Source organism: Onychomys torridus, chromosome 19 (assembly GCF_903995425.1).
Source record: "Onychomys torridus chromosome 19, mOncTor1.1, whole genome shotgun sequence".
NCBI lineage: Eukaryota > Metazoa > Chordata > Mammalia > Rodentia > Cricetidae > Onychomys > Onychomys torridus.
The window spans coordinates 40,487,340-40,506,766 of NC_050461.1; the positions used below are offsets into that span (position 1 = coordinate 40,487,340).

The 19,427-nt window shown below is 42.4% G+C and overlaps 1 protein-coding gene across 2 annotated transcripts in view; it reads left to right on the forward strand.

Moving 5' to 3' along the window:
- Positions 1-19,427, forward strand: part of Aig1 (androgen induced 1) — a 218,707-nt gene that overhangs the window by 180,569 nt on the left and 18,711 nt on the right. The window lies entirely within an intron of this gene.

Here is a 19,427-nt window from a genome sequence, read left to right on the forward strand (position 1 = left end):
CTCACTTGGTAGTCCAGGCTGGCCTCAATCTCACAGAGATCTGCCTGGCTCTGCCTCCCGAGTACTGGGATTAAAGACGTGCGCCACCACTGGCCGGCACCTCACATGGTTTTTAATCCTGCTCAAATTCTAAACTCTTTGGGGGGCCCAGTCTCCATGGAGCATTTTGCTCCATCCTGCCTAGAGATGGAGAAGAGAGTAGTCAGTGTAGGACTTCACACGCTTCATATAAACAGTAATATAATATCTCAGGCCTGAGAAGAAAGAACATTGACCATCAGGAAAATGTAATATGGGTTTGGATATGAGTGATATTCAGAGTTTAGACCTCAGGAGAAGCAGGTAAAAGAGTTTACCCCTTCTGCCTTTGGCCAGACCACCAACTAGTGAAAGACTAGTCATGAAGACTTGAGAAGTTTGTTTTCCCAATCACTTACTTTATAGATGGGCTTTTTGTTTGTTTGCTTATTTCTTGGTTTCTTTGTTGTTTTTTTAATTTCCTGTCCAGAATCTTAAATATTAACTTTCTCTGATAGAAAAAATCCAAGAAATGTGTCTCACTGATGATATGTAAATAATGTTGTGTCTTAGAAATGAACTTACGTGCTTTGTAAATATGAACTTGACATTCAAAGACTGTTAGCTTTCAGAAGAATCAAATATGGAAGATGTGCAGTCATTCAGGGGTGCTATCTGGAACTGCCTATGGCCTTAAAAGTCAGCTCTCTTCCCCAACACTTATTTCACAAGCTCATCGCTGCAGTGCGCTGGCTTACATGAGGGAGAGGGAAGCTCTCTCTCGGGGAGCTATGGCGTGTTTCTGAGAATTTATTCATGTGCTGTGAAATGATCTTGCAGAGCCTGGAGGTTTCACGAACTATGTTCTTTCTGATGGCTTTCCTTCCGCTGGGTATACAATCAGCCCATGTTCCAAAGAGACGCATGGGAAATACCACACAGTCCTCATTATAGACCCCCAAGATCCCTCGTTAAAATGAAGCATTACTCATGTTCTCTGTGCCAAGTGAGGCTTGCCAGCCCCATGTACTCCCTCGGCAAACCAGTACTTGTTTAGACATGTACTTGCATTAACCAGCAAATTCCCTCAGATTTGTTCTGAGAGAGCTTTCAAAGTAGACTTTTTTTTTTTCCTTTGGTGTTCTGCCCTAGGCATTCATAGCTCTGCCAAAAGCTAAACAATGCCCCTCGAGTCATGTCACATTGTATAAATGCAAGGGTTTAATTGTTGTCAAAAAAAAAAAAAAAAGGTACTGGCTTTTGCTCCCTTCCAGACTGTCTCGGAGCCCAACGTACTAGTGACCCAACAGTGAAAGATTCAGGAAATGAAATCTTCTGATAGCATAGCCATGTTGTAACTGAACATTCCAGAACCTCACGCCAAGATGGGAGAAACCCTTGCACTTATCATGTGCTAATTATAGAATAAATGGGTCTTCTTTACACTGCTGAGTATGGCGAGTTGACTATACCTCGGGGCTACTGGCCCAGCTGTCTGGCTACTCTTGTTGGACTCTGGCTCTCCAGTCGCCTAAGTCTTCTTTTCCATCTCATTCTATTCTCGTCCCAGGTTTAGATAGGATTGTTGAGAAAGGGAGGAAGCAATACCTTTCACTGGCACCACTGAGTGTGTATGTCATCTGGGTCTTCTCCAAGTTTAGCATCCCTAGGTCACTCCAGACTCCTCATAAGCATTTCTGCCTGCCTACTGAGTTTCCCTCTCAGTCACTCAAATGTTTGTCTATTTCTGAGGAGTTCTCAATTCCTTCCCCATATACCTCCCCACTGCCATCACCTCCTTCACATTTCTCTGTACCCTTTTGTAAGATGCAGAGCATGTAATAGGGGGGCCTTTGGTCGTCAGCACAGCAATGGAGACAAATACCGTGCATGTGATTATTCAAATACTCTTTTAGTTCCCTCAGAGAACTCTACCACATAGGCAATTCTTACCCAGTTCACAGAGAAGGAAGGAAAGCTCACAGAGGATATTTAGCTTGCCTAAGACAAACTACTACAAGCCTAGTGCCAAAACAAGAGGGCAAGCCCAGGAATATGGCTGAGTCCACACCTTTCACTATGCCCTCGGCTGCCTCCTTCTGTGTGAAGAGTCTTTCTGTGGATGAATTTATTATGTGAGTTTTTGCTTTTCTGTGTGTTTTGAAGAAAATGACAAATGCAGTCAAGTCTAGGAATTAAGCCCCATTCCTGGGTTGGGGCTGCACTCCCCTGCTTCCCTTTTTTGGACCCCAGGATTGAAATTATGGAAGAGGATGGTGTGAGTATGAGTCTGCAGGGGTTGGTGCTTTAATGGAGCCCTGAGGACAAGGCCGCCATCACAGTAAAAACTTTCTGTTTGCTGCAGTAGGTTCTCAGAGGCTCCACGGCCAACAGCAATAAAAAGCTCCTTATGTTTTCTTCTTGAGGATTTGAGAATTTCAGTTAGGGCGTTAAGTACTTTCACTCTCTGTGATTCACTCTCTTCATTCACTCAATCTTCACTTTAGAAATCCAAAACAACTCTAGGGGACACGAAAATATCATTTTTATTGTCTCACAGCCCTGATGGTTTTAGACAGATTCCATATTCCAAATCTCATTATCCCAAATGTGTTCATTAAACAACTTCCCAACATAAAAAAAAAAAAAAGAGTGAAATCAGAATGCAGTGTGATTTCCCTTTTATGGTCCAATCCCAAATGGTTCCAGATCTGAATTCTACGTCCTATCAAACTCATCTCAGTCACAGAATCCCGGATTATGTCTTGTTTTCTTATTGGCATCTTTCTGTATTTTCTCAAGCTCTTGCTGAAAACACATTTCTCTTTATATGCATTGTCTTCAAACACACAGAAAAATTTTTGACAAAAAAAATTAAACTGTACTCTAAAACATAATATGCTTAGACATGAGAAAAAATAGAAAGGAAATGGAATTTTAGATCACATTAAAGCCCCATTCAGTAGGATGCTTCTTCACCAGTTGAACAAATATGGCCAACATGTAGTTGTTCTTTGACTAGAAGATTGCATTTTCCCCTGTTCAACCTCAACAGTTTATTCCACAGTAATGGCCTTTCTTGTTGACTTTTATGTCTTTCATAGTAGTTGAGATTTTTTTTTTTTCTTCATCTGATTTTCTGGTATTGCAGAACTGTGCCCAGGCTCAAAGAGCTGGGTTATAAGTGCCTCACATTCTAGAGTGAAATATCTCTCCTGGGGCTCATGAAGGGTAAGAGTGGGAGCAGCCAAGGACTCTGCTTCCATCCCCATTGCCAAACAGCCCACTCTTCACCATGACTCTCTTCACCATCTTCCTAACCATCTGCTCCCAGCCTAGCTGGGAAAGAGGGAGAGTGCCATGCCATGGCTAATTGGGTTTGAGTTCTGTGGCGCCTTCAGAAAAGGAAGCATCTCTACACACCCACTGAAGGCAGGCATGAGAGAAACCCTGAGAAATGGTGGAGCTGCGGCTGGAATCTGATCTAGGAGCCTTCCTCAGTTGTCACAGCTGAGCCAGGAAGGACATGGCAATGGAGGGGAGGGGAGGGGCAGCCATGGGACAGGCTGCCTGAGCCAGGGGAAGGGAGGGGAGGGGAGGGGAGGCACAGGAGTGAGACATCTGTTGTCCTTCCATTTGTGCTTTAGAGATGGGTAAGCTTCATGGGAATCTGGTTTAACAGAGGGAAGTTTGGCACTGAGGTGTCTCAGCAGCCCAATGACAAGAGCAGCCTCGAGGCAAGAAAATTTTCCAAGAGCAAACAAGTGAGTGTGTGTGTGTGTGTGTGTGTGTGTGTGTGTGTGTGTGCTGCCACAGTCAGAGGTCAAGGGAACCAGCCCTGTGTTTCCCTGTTGTCCTCAGCGCCCCTGTTAGAAAAAAGGAAAAAGAAAAAAGGAAGAAGGAGAAGGAGAAGAAGGAGATGATAAAGGTGGTTAGTGAGGATTTCATGAGACAAGAAGAAGAAGGAGAAGGAGGAAGAGGAGGAGGAGGAGGAGGAGGAGGAGGAGGAGGAGGAGGAGGAGGAGGAGGAGATGATGAAGGTGGTTAGTGAGGATTTCATGAGACCAGAGAAAGGGCAGTCCGGGAAGATGACTCAGTGGGTAAGAAGGGGTACTTGCTTTGTAATTGTGGACACTTGAGTGTGAATTCTCAGCACACGTGGGAAGAGCACTGACAGGCAGAGGCAGGCAGATCCTGAGAGGTAGCTGGCTAGCCAGCCTATCCAAAATGAGGAACTTCCAGTTCAGTGAGTGACCCCATCTCCAGGCAGTAGGAGGTGGAAATTGATAGAGGAAGGAAGACACCTGACCAGCTGCCCTGGCCTTCATGGGTACATGTAAGGGTGCATACACCCCTCCCACTTGTGTTCATTCACACACCACACACAGGTACAACACACACACAATAATCAGAGAAACTGGCACACACTGGCCACCATATCACTGGTGCTCCGAGTAGTAGCCATTGTTGGTCTCTTGAGTCTCTGAGCATGCTAGGTCACTGAGGCCCCTGAGTGCCTTTCCCCATTCCTTCATTCCTCAGAGGTAGAAGTTAGGCTTAGTCTAGACGTGGGTATACAGATGTTTCAGATGCTCTGTTCAGCTCCCGACTCCCTAGGATCTTGGGAAAAATACCTGCTCCTCTCCTGGCCTTATTTTTGCCTCCTGTAAAATAGGAACAATCATCTGTTTCTCAGACTAATGAACACATAGGGACCCTCAGGAAAGTCTTGCATTCTCTCTAGGCAAAAGAAAAAAAAAATACTGCGTGTCTGCAGAGTCTCTTTCTCATCCAACTTTTTTATTTTCATTTTGTGCCCTGTTCTTCTCATGGGTCTTGATCCTCCTTCATGCTGATTGTCTCTGAAGCTTATTAGGAATGTGGAAAGCGTTTTTCTGAAATGTTCCTATGGTTCATGTATTAAGTTATTTCCAGAGCTCAGCTTTCCCCTGAGAGTTGAGAATGTCATTGCTTTCCCATTATTTCAATCTGCTCATTTTTCACAAGCGCTTGGTTGAGAAGGCATTGTTTTCTTGTATTCTAACAAGAAGTCTCTGTGGACATCTGACAGTTTGCTCCAGGTCCCTCAGAGTGTTCACTGTGGCATGGGTCAGGTGAGTTTTCTAGCTCTCTCATCTACCCCAAACTCCACGTTGGAGGTTTTCAGAACCCAGTGCCAACTCCTCATTCATTCTTCCCATGTCAGCCTGTCTCTCTTGTAACTGCAAAACCTCCCTCCATCTCAGACCATCAGCTCAGAAACTCTCCTAAACTTGTACTGTATCTGCTCATTTAGCAATTACAAAACCACCTCAAGCCATACCTGATCTCCCTATCCCATCCCTCCGCCAGCATCATCACCCACCTGATATTCATGCTAGAAACACACCAGATATCCTGAAGTCATCTCTCTGGTGTCAACAACAGACCACCTGGCATTGTATATCCCAGGCATCTTCAGAACCCTCACTCTTTGCTCTGGCTGTGTAGGTAACGCTGTGATTTAGGTGCCTGAGCCACTCTTGTTCTCCTGTCTGTCCACAGATCACTTGCTTTTTTCTTAAGTGCTCTGAGTATGTAGATTTCTCCTCACTCCTGTGGAGTAAGTCATAGTCATAGCTTAGTCAGCCAGCTGCTGTGACCTCTCTGATTGTCAAGCACAGTAAGTTCTTCCCAGCTGTGACACGTTCTCTTTCTCCATACCTCCACCCAGCTCACTTCTTCCAGACTACAAGTCCCATTCCCATCTCTCTCAATCCTGCTCATCATTCAGGCCCCAGCCTTGGTGCCTTGTTTTCAGGGATCCCTCTGTCATGCCCCACATTTGGTTTGGCTTCTCTGTGGAGCATTATTGCGTCTCTTATTAATTCCCATCAGGGGATTTTTAAAATGAGCTAGAGTCGTGGGGTTTGAATTTTGTTTCAGTATGTGTTCTTAAAGTCCCCTCCCCTCCCTGTCCAGAGCACAAGAAAGAGCTGAAGTCTTTTTTTTTTTTTTCATTTTTCTTTAGTAAGAAAATTTCTACTCACTCCACATGCTATCCACAGATGCCCCCCTCCTCCCTCCTAAGATCTGAAGTCTTAAAGAAGATAGAGAGGCCAGGCAGTGGTGGCACACACCTTTAATCCCAGCGCTCAGGAGGCAGAGGCAGGCAAATCTCTGTATGTCTGAGGCCAGCCTGGTCTAGAGAGTTCCAGGACAGGCTCCAAAGCTACACAGAGAAACCAAAACCAAACCAAAACAAAACAAAAAAAGACAACCTCCTTGTCTACAGGTTCTAAGTGTTAATAATCTTTAGACATGACAACAGTCAAAATGATACAGAAAATAGTCTTACATTAGCTTAATAAGAGAAATTATGATGGTATGTGAGTTTTAAATGAAAGCAAAGTATGGAAATGAATTTATTACATGTACATATATCACACCTTCCTTACACTTTGCTCAATAGTAACCACATAAAGTGTCTACAATGTCCCTGCTACCCATTTCTCTAAGATTGAATCTCAGCTTTATTGTCTCTTTTCCCACCTGCCTGATTTACTTAAATTGCCAACACAAGCTCGTAAACTTCGGGAAGAAACCCCGAAGGCCACACTCTGCTGGAGTGACAGCTCATGTGGGAGGTGATCCAATTTATGCACTAGAAATATTTCAAGTAGAAGAGGGTTGTACTTCCTAATGGCCTCCCAGCTTCCCTGAGGGGAGCGGTCTTGGGCTTCTGAGACCCTGAGAGCACCTGAAGTCTCAGAGCATGCCCTCTGGGGGGTTGCAAGTGAGGGTTTCTACACATGCCTTTACAGTGGCTCCAGGCTCACCCAGGCTCACAGTCACCATGTGGTATCCATGGCCAGCAATAGCCCGGAGGAACTCAGATGCCTCTTGGCATTGGAGGCACAAAATAAAAATTAATTGAAAATAAAGGTACCAATTCAGAAGAAGAGATAGCTGGACCAGAATTGAGGTCTGCTGTCAGGACTCACTGGAATGAAAATAACAAGCAAAACTTGTTCTCAAATCACCATAAAAAAAACTTGAACTACCTACAGTTGAAAGATTCCCCTAATAATTTTCAGAGGTAGAGAAGCATCTAACTGCCTTGGATATCATCATCATAATATTCTTCCATATTTGGAAATGTATAGATATGTTGATACAGAACAAAGTTCATTAACTTTCTCAAACAAGCGTCTATTGAGTGCTTCCCATTTACCAGACAGTGCATAGATGGGGGAGGCAAGCAGTTTCTAGAAGCTTTTCTCTGTCCACAAAGATGGTGGTCTTCTGAAGAACGCAGAAAAATAAAAAGCAAGGTTCCCTGACCTAGCTAAGGGTCATGAAAAGCTTGCCCATATATATGGTGCTTCACTGAGGATGAACAAGACTTAGACTTTGAAAGGTCCAGAGAAAGAAAGATGTCCTAGCAGCAAAAGAAAGGAGGTCACCATTGCACAGCCAGAGATGTGGGGTACAAACAGAGCCAAGGACTGTGGACACTTGTGTAATTGCAGCAGTGTAAAGTTGACCTCAATTCTCTCCACTAATGGTGTGTGCTTGCATGCCTGCATGTGTGCATGCGTGTGCATGCATGCGTGCGTGCGTGCGTGCGTGCGTGCGTGCGTGCGTGTGTGTGTGTGTGTGTGTGTGTGTGTGTTTATAGGTTCATATGCAAATGGGGGCTAGAAGCTAACTTTGGATTTCTTCTTCAGTCAGTCCCCAGCTCCGTTTTTGAGTGAGGGCCTCTCACTGAAGCTAGAGCCCCTGGATCCAGCTGGATTGGCTGGCCAGGAAACTCCAGGGATCCACCTCTCTCAGCCACCTCCCTAGCTCTGGGATTGCAGGTACTTTCCCCAGGCTCAGATGTTTGTCTGTAAAGGCTAGAGAGCAAATTCTCATGTTTGCTCAGCCAACTCTTCACCACCCAAGCCATCTCCTCAGTATTTTTGTTGTTGATGTTGGCTTGTTTGTTTGGTTTGGTTTTTTGTGTTTTGTGTTTTGTTTTTGTTGTTTTTTTTTTGTTGTTGTTGTTGTTGTTTTCTCTTCAGCCTTGTCACAACACCCTTCCTTGAGTGGGTTCTCTAGTGCTTGGCAGCTGGCTGGCTGGGTGGGTGGGTGTTTTGCCTGCTTCCTCTGCCACCCATTTTTGATGGCCACTCCCCAGCCTGCTTGGCAGATCCTGTTTTTCCATCCCCTTGCCATTGCTCTAATTTCTTCGCAACCTTCGACAGCCTCTTATGCATTTTCCCACTTCTTCGCAAGAAAGTTTGTTTTTAAAATTCAGATTTCATCATGTTAGTCCTTCTACTTAAAACTCCTCCCAACAGTTTGGTTTTTTTTTTTTTTTCCTAGTTTGAAGTTTTTGAGAGACATTTCCATTTTGTTATCACTTTCATTTTTCTTTGCATGATGACGTGTCCCTGGGCTGTGAAATTTTCACATGAAAGTAGAAAAAGCAAATGTGTAAGCCACCCCTAAAATCTGAGAACGGCATACAGAAATCTTACATAAATTGAAACAATGCATAAATTTACAGGTACAGATACAAATCATTTTACAAGAGCCAATAAGTGACTTAGCCCCATGACATCTGGTTGGAAAAACATCAGATAAGAAGTAAATGGAATCCTGTGGTTTAGATGAGCTGACTTCTCAGCTCTGCTAGGAGACTGCAAGAAAAAAAGTGACAATTCATTCATAAATTCTTGCCAGCCTCTTGAGAAATCCAAGAATTGTCACGAGGACTCTGTTTAGATCTGTTCATCCCCCTAGAGGGGTGAGTAGCTCGTGAGACATTGTCAGTGAGCCAAAGAGTTCTCACTTCAGGCAAAGTCTGTTTCAGCAACACAGGACCTGTGGTTTCCCTTTGCTACCCACCACCTATATGAAATTTTAACCTAAAATCCATCAAAACGTTTAGAAAAGTATTGGGCTGACAAGATGGCTTAAGGCACTTATTGTCCAATGTGATGACCTGGCAGTCACACACATGTACTTATACACCTGTTACCTGAGTAAGACCTCCGAAAGATCAAGAACAAGGTAAAATTCTAGTATGATTAGGGAAGGGGCTCTGGATACCTCACCCCTACCTGGGGAGCTAATGGCAGTTGATGGTTGCTGAATGAGAGAGTTGCTGTTCTTTGTAGGAAAAGGTCAGCCATTAATAAGTTGCCTATGCCTTAATGAGTGTTTCTCAACCTTCCTGATGCTATAAACCTTTAATACAGTTTCTCATGTTGTGGTGACTGCCCAACCATAAAATTATTTCATTGCTGCTTCATAACTGTAATTTTTCTACTGTTTTGAATTGTAATGTAAATATCTGATATGTGACCCCTGTGAAAGGGTTGTTTGACTTCCAAAGGGCTTGTGATCCACAGGTTGAGAACCACTGTCCTAGTGGGTGACTCCACACACATGTACACATGAGCAGCACTAACTGTACTTAGTGGTTTTTTTTTTTTCTTTTATGATGAAGTAGAGAAAAAGATAGATATGTTGAGACACCTAGGGGGATCTGGAGAGAGAGTGTGTGGTGATGAATATGGCCAAGATACATTGTTTGCATTATAAAATTTTCAGAAATTAATTCATATATAATTAGTTTGATTTAAATATAATTTTATTAAGTTTTTAAAGACATCTTCTGATCTCTAAGTGTGCACTATCTCACAGTTGTGCTACAGACAAGTGCTTATGCTCACACACACACACAACACTAAATGAATAAATTTAATAAAAATCTGAATAAAAGAATATTATTAGGGCCAGGTGGTGGTGGCGCACGCCTTTAATCCCAGCACTTGGGATTGAGCCAGGAGGATCTCTGTGAGTTCAAGGTCAGCCTGGTCTACAGAGCAAGATCCAGGACAGGTACTAAAACTACACAAAGAAACCCTGTCTCAAAACAACAACAATAGTAATAATGGTAATAATAATAGAAAATAAAAAGAAATCTTTAAATTGAGTACAGTGTAAAATCATGCTATTTGCCTTTCAGGTATCTTTACAGCAAACCCTATTCCAGGTAGATGAGTTTAACAAAGATGTTAAACTATCCCAGAATAAACTTTAAAGGAAAAACCCTCCTTTCTAGGGTATCACTCCTTTATTTGTATGACAGGAGCAAATGTCCAAGTAGGTTTAGGTTTTTCTTTTTCTCAGTTTTGAAAAATCCCTAGGTTTCAAAAGCCATACCTTGACTGAGTCAAAGGTCCTCCTGAAGTGCCCTTGTAGTAACCTTTCCATCGTTTCCAATATCTATTCTTCTCTAATTTTGGTGTGGAGAAATCTGATGAAAGCTTTATTTCCCTGGAAAATGACCCTGTCTTAGTTTTCTATGGCTGCATAGAGACACCATGACAAGGCAACCCATAAAAGGAAGCATTTAATTGGGGGCTTGCTTACAGTTTCAGAGGATGAATCTATGGCCATCGTAGTAAGGAGCATGGCAGACAGGCAGGCAGGCAAGCATGGCACAGGAACAGTATCTGAGAGCTTAAATCTGCTCCACAAGCAGCAGGCAGAGAGTAGGGAACAGAAGCAGGAGGGAGAGAGAGGGGGGTGGATGCCTGGGCCTGACCCTGGCTTTTGAAACCTCAAAGCCCACCTCCAGTGAAACAGCTTCTCCAACAAGGCCACACTTTTCTTAATCCTTCCCAAACAGTTCACCAGCTGGGGACCAAGCATTCAAATACATGAGTCTATGAGGGTCTTTCTCACTCAGACCCCTACAGACCAATGACCATTGAGGACACATTGTACAATTCAGCCTTTCTCTAAATTAAATAATAGTTTCAGCAGAGTTAAATTCATCTTGTCAAGTTTACCTTTATTCTTAACATTATTTCCAGTTTCAGATGAAGGTTTCTTTATTGTAGGAAGTTGCCACACTGAGGATTGAACTTACTTTTTTCCATTCTTATTCAGCCCAAGATTGTACCAAAAGATGGTGCAATCCACACACAGGATCTTAGGTTCAATCAGATAGAGAATGGGAACAAAGCCACAGGAGCCTCTAGAGAGCATGTCACTGCTAAAATACATGGACAAAATTTTCAAACGCTCCATATAATCTAGCCCCTGACTATTAGTCACCTGACCATTATCCATTGTTTTTTGTCCTTCAGCCACACTTAACTTCTTTCTGTCCCTCAGACGTTCTGGCTGTTATTCTGGGCTAAGAGAAACCCAGATAATTCTCAAAACATTCCTTCCAGTTTTCTGTGATGGTGCACTGGGAAGAAGTTGGCATGAGAATATACAGACTAGATAAATATCAGACTCATCCAAGAAGGTGGGAAGAAAGGTGTGAGATGGGCAACCTGCAGCCTCTGCTTGAGTTGGTATAGCTGTCTCTTACATTCAGCCATCAGAGTTTCTGTGACTCTGATGTTTCTGAGCCTGTGGACTCAAAAGCTATGATTTGTATGGATTTGGGCTTGGGTGGGACTGTACCAGTAGCTTTTCTGGACCTTCAGCTTCCAGACAGTGGACAGTAAGACTTCTCAAATCCTTAATCAGTGAGCCAGTTCCTCGCATATAAACCTCTTTCTGTGGCTCTGGTGAACCCTCTAATACACATGCCATGTTCTTCCTTCCCTTAAGACATCGTATTTTTCACATTTTTCTTCTCGGCTGTCACTCTGGTTCCAGTCCCATCCCCTGACCTACTTAGCTACCGCCCTCTACATCACTTCTTCCAAGGAAACTCCTGACTCCCCATCTGTCTTAGATCTCAGTTTCCTCTTTCCAGTCGCTTACTGGAATTGTCCCTTAAGAGTCTTCTATCCACCCAACAGAGATGTTCTGAATGCAAGAACTATGCCTCTTCTGCTTGTTGCTGTAGCCTGACCTTCTAGTACAGTGGCTCTCAATCTTCCTAACACTGTGACTCTTTAATGCAGTTCCTCATGTTGTGCTGACCCCCAACCATACAGTCATTTTTTGCCATTTCATAACTGTAATTTTGCTACTGTTATGAATTTTAATGCAAATATCTGATATGCAGGATATCTGATATGCGACCCCCAAAGGAGTCTGGACCCACAGGTTAAGAACCACTATTCTAGCAGAATGTGTAACTTAGAGCCTTGGTTAAATGCAGAAATGAGTGAATGAGGAGACAACATTAACAAATGCTAAGCTTTGGTGACAGTCAGTTGTGAGACTTGCTACTGTCTGGCTGTGGGTTTCTTTATGATATGAAATGATCTAAATGTGAAAATGAAGGTGTGTAAAACATTAGGCATTTGGAATTCTCTTTTCTATTTTGGGGCGATAGTATAGTTTCTCCCCATCTTCTGTTTTCAACAACTATCAACATATGATGGAACTTGTTGTATCCATATAATTCTACCTTGCTCTTTTTGTTTTGGAGAGAAATAATTTGCACTCCACAAATTCTCCTTTAACATGTACAATCAGTGTGTGAGGCTGTTGGTGTGTGACTACTCTACCCCCTAGACATTTGTACCATCCCCCAGAAGAATCCTTTTATCCCCTGGGCTGCAATTCCTTATTCTCTGCCCCCCACTAACCACCAGCAGTGACTGATTTGCTTTCACTCTACATGCATTTGACTGTTCTGGACATTTCAAGCAGATAGCGCTCATACAATGTGTGCCCTTTTATAACTGGCTTCTTTCATTTAGCATGTTGTATATGAGCAACCCACTCCTCTTTAGCGCTGAATAATACTTCATGTACAGACATACCACATTCTGAGTGTGTGTATGTGTGTGAGTGTATGTGTGTGTTCTGGTGTGTGTGTACATTTGGGTGCAGGTGGATATTTTGTGTGAGTGCATGTGCATACATGCCTGTGTATATTTGTGCGTGCATGCGTGTGAGTGTGTGTACCAGAGGACAACCTAGGCAATTGTTCCTCAGGCATCATCCATCTCATTTTTTAAAAATCTTTTTTAAATGATTATTGTACATGTGCATGATATACAGGGGTGAGAGTGCACACCATGAAATGGCATGTAAATGAGGTCAGAGAACAGCTTCATGGAGTCTCTTCCCTCTGTTGACCTTGACATATGACAATTGGGTCATCAGGCTTAACCGGCAGACACTACCTGCTGAACCATCTTTCCAGCTCCAAAGATGTAATCCAGCATGGTGTTGAACTTGTGACCTTTCTTCCTCCACCACATCAGCACACGTTTTCAGCCTGTACTGCCTCAGAAACTAAGATGGCCACCACCAGACAAGGAGCTCTCCAAGTCACCCAGGCCAGGTGGCCAGCAAGCCCTAGGAACAGACTTGATTTTTTAAGTGAGTTCTGGGGGATTGAGTTCTTATGCTTAAGTACTATGCAGGCTGACTATAGTACTTAACTGTCTGTCACCCCAGCCCAAAATACCACATTTCGCTTATGCAATTCTTCAATTGCTGGACAACTCTCTTATTAGAATTTTTTAGGAGGAGTGGAGATAGAGGTAGAGCTTGGAAAGTATAAAATACACAAGTAAAAAAAGAGGAAGAGCTGATGGAGAAATGGGATGTTCTTATAACATGGGAAGTTCCTGGCTGAACATAGAGAACACTACAAGAAGAGATTTTGTGTGCCTCCTCTTCAGAGCTCCACCTATCAGCTCTGTTAAACTAGTTGAAGTTCCGTGGACTCACTTCTGAAACATGTTCTGTTTGTTGAGCTCTGCCTGAACTATTTGTTTCTGGGCCTCACAATCATTCTTAATCTATCTTTGAATCTCAGATCAGATATTGTGTCCTCCAAGAAATTTTCTCTGACACTGTGACTCACCTACAGTTCCCCTTTCAAGGACTCACAACACCATCAGTGGCACAGCTTGGACAAACCCACACACCACACTACACCACAACTAGGCTGTAATCTTATGGGCAAGAGCTAGGGCACTTCTCCCATTAGTCACATGGCCCCGGGGAAATGCCTGGTGTCTGGAAGGAACTTGCTAAGTCAAAATAATTAATAGTGGAACAAAGGGATAGTGTATATTGTCGAAAACTTCAATCCAGGCCGGCATCACAATGCACACCTGTAATCCAAGCACTTAGAGGCTGAAGTGGGAAGATTTTCATGTCAATGCCAGAGGAAGATCTTGTCTTTAAAAAAAAAAAAAAAAAAGGCAACAACAAATAGATGGCTCGAATTCATGCATGTTGAAGATGCAGGCAGAACAGATGGCAGATGCCTTCCCCACACGCTGGCAGTTGCGTTTCCTCAGAGATGAATTTCTATATCTTTAAAAAAAATAAGTGAGAAGTAGAGTAAGCAATGTTTGTCAAAACATATTTGTCTTTCTAGAAAATGTTGAGAATGAGTCTTTAGAAACGATTAAATTATCAGTTTTCTCATTTTCTTTGGTTGTCCACACCGAGCATTCCACTCTCAATGATAATTTCTCAGCACAACTGGAAGAATGAAAGAGGCTGTTTACAGAGCTGCACACTGCACTACTGCACACTGCATGGTAGTAGCCAGGATTTCAAACATAACCCATCCTTAGAAATGGCCTCTGAAGGACTAGGATGCTGCCCCCTAGGGATAGTGCCTGCCATGCAAGTGGCAGTTTGAATCCCTGGACGCCACAGAAGGACAGATGTGGAAGTGCATGCATCTGTAATTTCAGCAGTCCTGTGGAGAGCTGGGAGGTGGAGACTGGAGGATCCCCAAAAGCTTGTAGGCCAGCTAGTTTGACATACTCTGCAGCAAAAAAGATACCCTGTCTCAAAAGGTAGGAGATGGGGACAGACACCCAATGTATCCATACTCACATTGTAGCATAACACACAATCATTAATAATAATAATAATAATAATAATAATAATAATAATAATAATAAAAGAAATAGTATCCTAATAAACACTATTTACTAGAAGTTTGCCTACCCCTAACACCTACAAAGACTTGTTGACTCAGTTAAAATTTTGACTATGCCCACTGACTTCTTAAAGGTACCAAATTATAGAAATCAAAATTTTTAATCATAGAGATGTTGCCTAGACTTGAGTAAATGAAATATCCACAAAGAGAAAATAAAATTGGATTTATAACACCTGTACACTAAGCCTTTGAGTGGAAGTTTCCTTGAAGGGGTCACCATATAAAAGTAACTGATACACAGTAATTAAGTAAACTTGATCTGTTGAACCAAAGCAGACAATGATTCTTTGTCTTTTAATAGTTTATTCCTCAGTATGTGATTCCTTAAAGCAATGGTGTAGTTTGTTTTTATGAGATAAATAGTGGAAAATGGTCTCGAACTGGCTCTCACTTTGCAGTTCAAGGTGTATCTTAAGGCATGGTTCCCTGTGCCCATCTAATGATGAGCTGAGACAAAAATAATGTTCCTTCATATTGCCACATTTAAGGTAAATTGTTAACATTATTTATCAGGGCTCTTGTGAGGAAGCTGCATGGCCAACATTGACCAGCCCTGTATTGTATGAAGTTTGCTAGCATCTGAGTAACAGGGAGCTCACCACAAAGGCCATCAGGTAGGTTTCCATGGTAGCAGCCTTCTTTTGTCACATTTCTGACAGATTGAATCTGACTACTCACTGTGCTACTGCTTAATGAAAAGAAAATGGAATATTGGTAACGCTGGTAGTCAGGGCTGGTCTCCAGGAGCTGTACCAAGGTGAAGCATGTCTGCTCGGGTTTTCTTTTCAGGCAGTGATCGGCTAAGGAGGACTGGTGGCCCTTTGATCTTAGGACATGTTAATGACCTCCAGTCAGCTCTTATTATTGCTATAGAGATAAGTAGAACTAAATGAGAAGTAAAACCATCTCATCATAGCTGCTTCTTACAGTAGGAAAAGCTTGTAATTCTAAGATAGTAAGAATTCAATATAACACTATGGGAGAAAGGACAACATTGAAGAATGCAAACGTTTGGTGGTTGTTGAGTTCAAGTGTGTGTTCGTTTTTCCCAGAGTCTCAACACCTGGGTTTCCTCGTGGTTCTTATTACCTAAACTAAATGCATTGTGGTATTGCCTCCCTTTTGTTGTAAATTGATGCTTTTATCTGTTAGCTGCATATACAGCATGGACTTTACAGCCTTCTTATTCTTCAAGAAGTGAATGGTGACATTAAATGATACTCAGTCATCTTGCCAAAGAAGACTTACCAGGGCTCCAGGTCGTCCTGCTGCTCAGTCCTATAAAACATCACACCTTCCTCTGAGATGAGTGGAGAAATAAAACTCTTAATCTGATTTCATTTAATTTTCCTCTCTGCCTCTCATAGGCTGGGAGATCACCAGTCCGTCTTTAGTACTTTTGTTTCCACTGCATCAATCATGCAATCTGCACAGGTCATGGCGTGGTTTTCCTTATAGTTTTAATCTTTGATATAAATGGCTTTGGTGGGTACTACATTCATGGAAATATATAAAAGCTTCTGTCATGTAAAAACTGTATCGTTTTAATATTTCAAACAAGAAAACTTCAGTAGGATGGAGTATAGAAATTAATAGGTATTTAGGCATAAATGTGGCTACTGAGGACCCAGGATGGAGGTACTAAAGTAAACCAGAGGCTAAAGGTTTCTAGCTTGAGGTTGTCTGGAAGTTTCCTTGCACCTTTAGGGCAGATGTTATAGGAATGTGGACATGAAGGGGTACAAACAGACATGACATGCAAAAAACCAAAAAAACAAAAACAAACCAGAGGTAGCTAAGTGTGGCAATATGTCCCTATAATCGCAACACCGTGAAGCAGAGGCAGCAGGATTATGAATTTGAAGCTAGTATAAGCTGAGACTTTATCTGAAAAATAAAAAAGAGAAGAATTAAGGAAAGGGAGAGACAGAGGAAAGGGAGGAACAAAGAGAAAATGTGTGTGTGTGTGTGTGTGTGTGTGTGTGTGTGTGTGTGTGTCAAATTGAACAGACTTTAAGTCAAAATCTGCTTGTAAGAGCCAGAGAGTGGATCATATTATAAGGGGACCAAATCAATGGGAAGAATTAGCATATTATAAATATTATGTGCCTAATATCCAAGTATCTAAATAGGTTAAACAAACATTACAAATTAAAGGGAGAAATGATAGGCAACCCAATCATTGTAGAACACATCAATACTTCAGTGTCAATAGATAGATGTGCAGACAGAAAATGAGTCATATGACTGGAGCAACAGAGATCTGTGGACCTCACAGAATGTCCCATCCCATACCAACAGAGTACATTTTCTTTTCTTTCAACAATTGTTTTCTTTTTATTTAACAATTTATTTCCTTTTCAAAAATTTAAACATATTCAAGCCCAACCTCCTCCCATCATGGTCCTCCATCCCTTTCCACCTGAAGTACTTAGGGTTTCTATAGCTGTGATAAAACACCATAACCAAAAGTAACTTGTGGAAGAAAGGGTTTACCTTACATGTCCAGGACAGGAAACTGGAGGCAGGAACTGAAGCAGAGACCATGGAGGAGTGCTGCTTACCGGCTTGCTCCTTATGGCTTGCTCAATCGGCTTTCTTCTAGCACCCAGCCCAAGGGTGACGCCACTCCCAGTATGCTGGACCTTCCCACATCAATCACCAATTGAGAAGATGGACCACAGCCTTGCCCACAGGCCAATCTAGTAAAGGCATTTTCTCAATTAAGAATCCCTGTTTGAAAAGACCCTAGCTTGTATCAAATCAACATAAAACTAGCCATGATACCACCCAAATTTGAGGTTAATTCTTTTCTCTTCATCTTTCCCCATCGGTTCTAGTTTGTGTTACCTATCTGTTCTGGGGAGTTGGGCCTGCCCTGGTGTGTGATCATCCTGTCAAAGGTTGTATCATTAAAGAAAACTTAGTGTGCAATAGCTCCTCAGCTAGTGGTGGTGTGATGACAGCACACTCTTTAAAGAAATAAATAGATACTAAAAGCAAGAACTAGCTGAAAGAATTAGGTGTGGCTTTCCTTAAGGGGCAGAGCCAGCCATGAGAAGGAGGGTAAGGGCTACAATTCGGGAGGCAGGGAGTTTCTGCTCTTTGAAATATAAAGCTTTTAGAACTTTTGATTGCTTGATGTAGAGTAACAAATAAACTTTAAGTCAACTTTCAAAAGAAACACCAACTTTCTACAACTGTCCTGCAGAGTAGTGGGAGTGTCCACGGGTCACATGAGGGCCATGTTGCTCTGAGACTGGGACCACTGGTTCTGGGTCACAGACCACGTCTACTTCACAAACTGTTGTGTTTCCATCTCTGACATCGTTTAGGCTTGTTACGTATATGTTGAGTGAAAAATAAGTAAACTGAACATTTCTCACTGGGAGAAGGAGCACTGTGGCAATGGCAAAGACATTCTCACCATACAGCGTGAGACTGGGCGCTGCTCAAAACAGGAGCGCCAGAAGTCTACAGAGCAGTGTTTCCCAACCTGTGGGTCTTGACCTCTTTAGGGATCAAACAACCCATTCCTAGGGTCAGATATCCTGCATATCAGATGTTTACATTAGGATTCATCACAGCTACAAAAATTACAGTTATGAAGTAGCAAAAAAAAATAATAATAATAATTGTATGGTTGGGGGTCACCACAACATGAGGAACTGTATTAAAGGGTCACAGCATTAGGAAGGTTAATTGATCCAGAGAAATGAGGGGTGGAACAGGCAATCATGAGGACAAGTAGGAATTTTTAATTGTTCTAAAGAAAAGCATTTAGTGTCGTGCAGGTTCAGAGTAGTAAGCGAAGTTAATTTCTGCAAAAGTGTGCAAAATGATGCTGTCTGCTGTGGAATCCAGACAGTTCCCCCTTGCCTCCCAGTTTGAATGTGTGGCTCCTCTCAGCAGCCAGCTCGGATGATCCCATGGATGGTAATGGTCCCTTGCTGAGGCCCCACCCCGCCCCCTCCTGGAAGAACACATGTTCCCTCTGGTGTTCGGTGTGTCAACTTGACGTTTGGCACCTGTGTGCTTTGAGAAGTTCCAAGTGATTAAAGTTAAGAAAAGCCAGCTCTGAGTTTTATTGAGGGAAATTCAGATTGAATTCTCTCCAGGAGAACATCACCATAAAATCAGGTAGACTGGAGAGAACGGGACTCGATGGGAATGGATCATTTGCAACCAGTTTAGGCATGTGCCAGGAGATGTGTTAAAGGAAAACGTTCTGAAGTCGATTACTGGCCTGCCTTCATGGATAAATCACTGAGATATTTGTGATTTAGAATTAGGAAGAAAACACATTCCCTCATGACCTCATGGCAGGAATTCATTCCGAAAGCCTTGCACAATTTGCCTCTTTCCCTAGGGATGGGTGGAGGGACTTGTAACCTTCAAAATATTCTTGTATGGAGAACAGGAAAATGTTATATACTTCCACATAAGGAGAAGCACTGGGAAGGCTTTTGTTTTTGCTTGTTTGATTTGCTCATGTATTTTTTATTATTAAATATGTTTATTAAAATTTTTTTCCAAT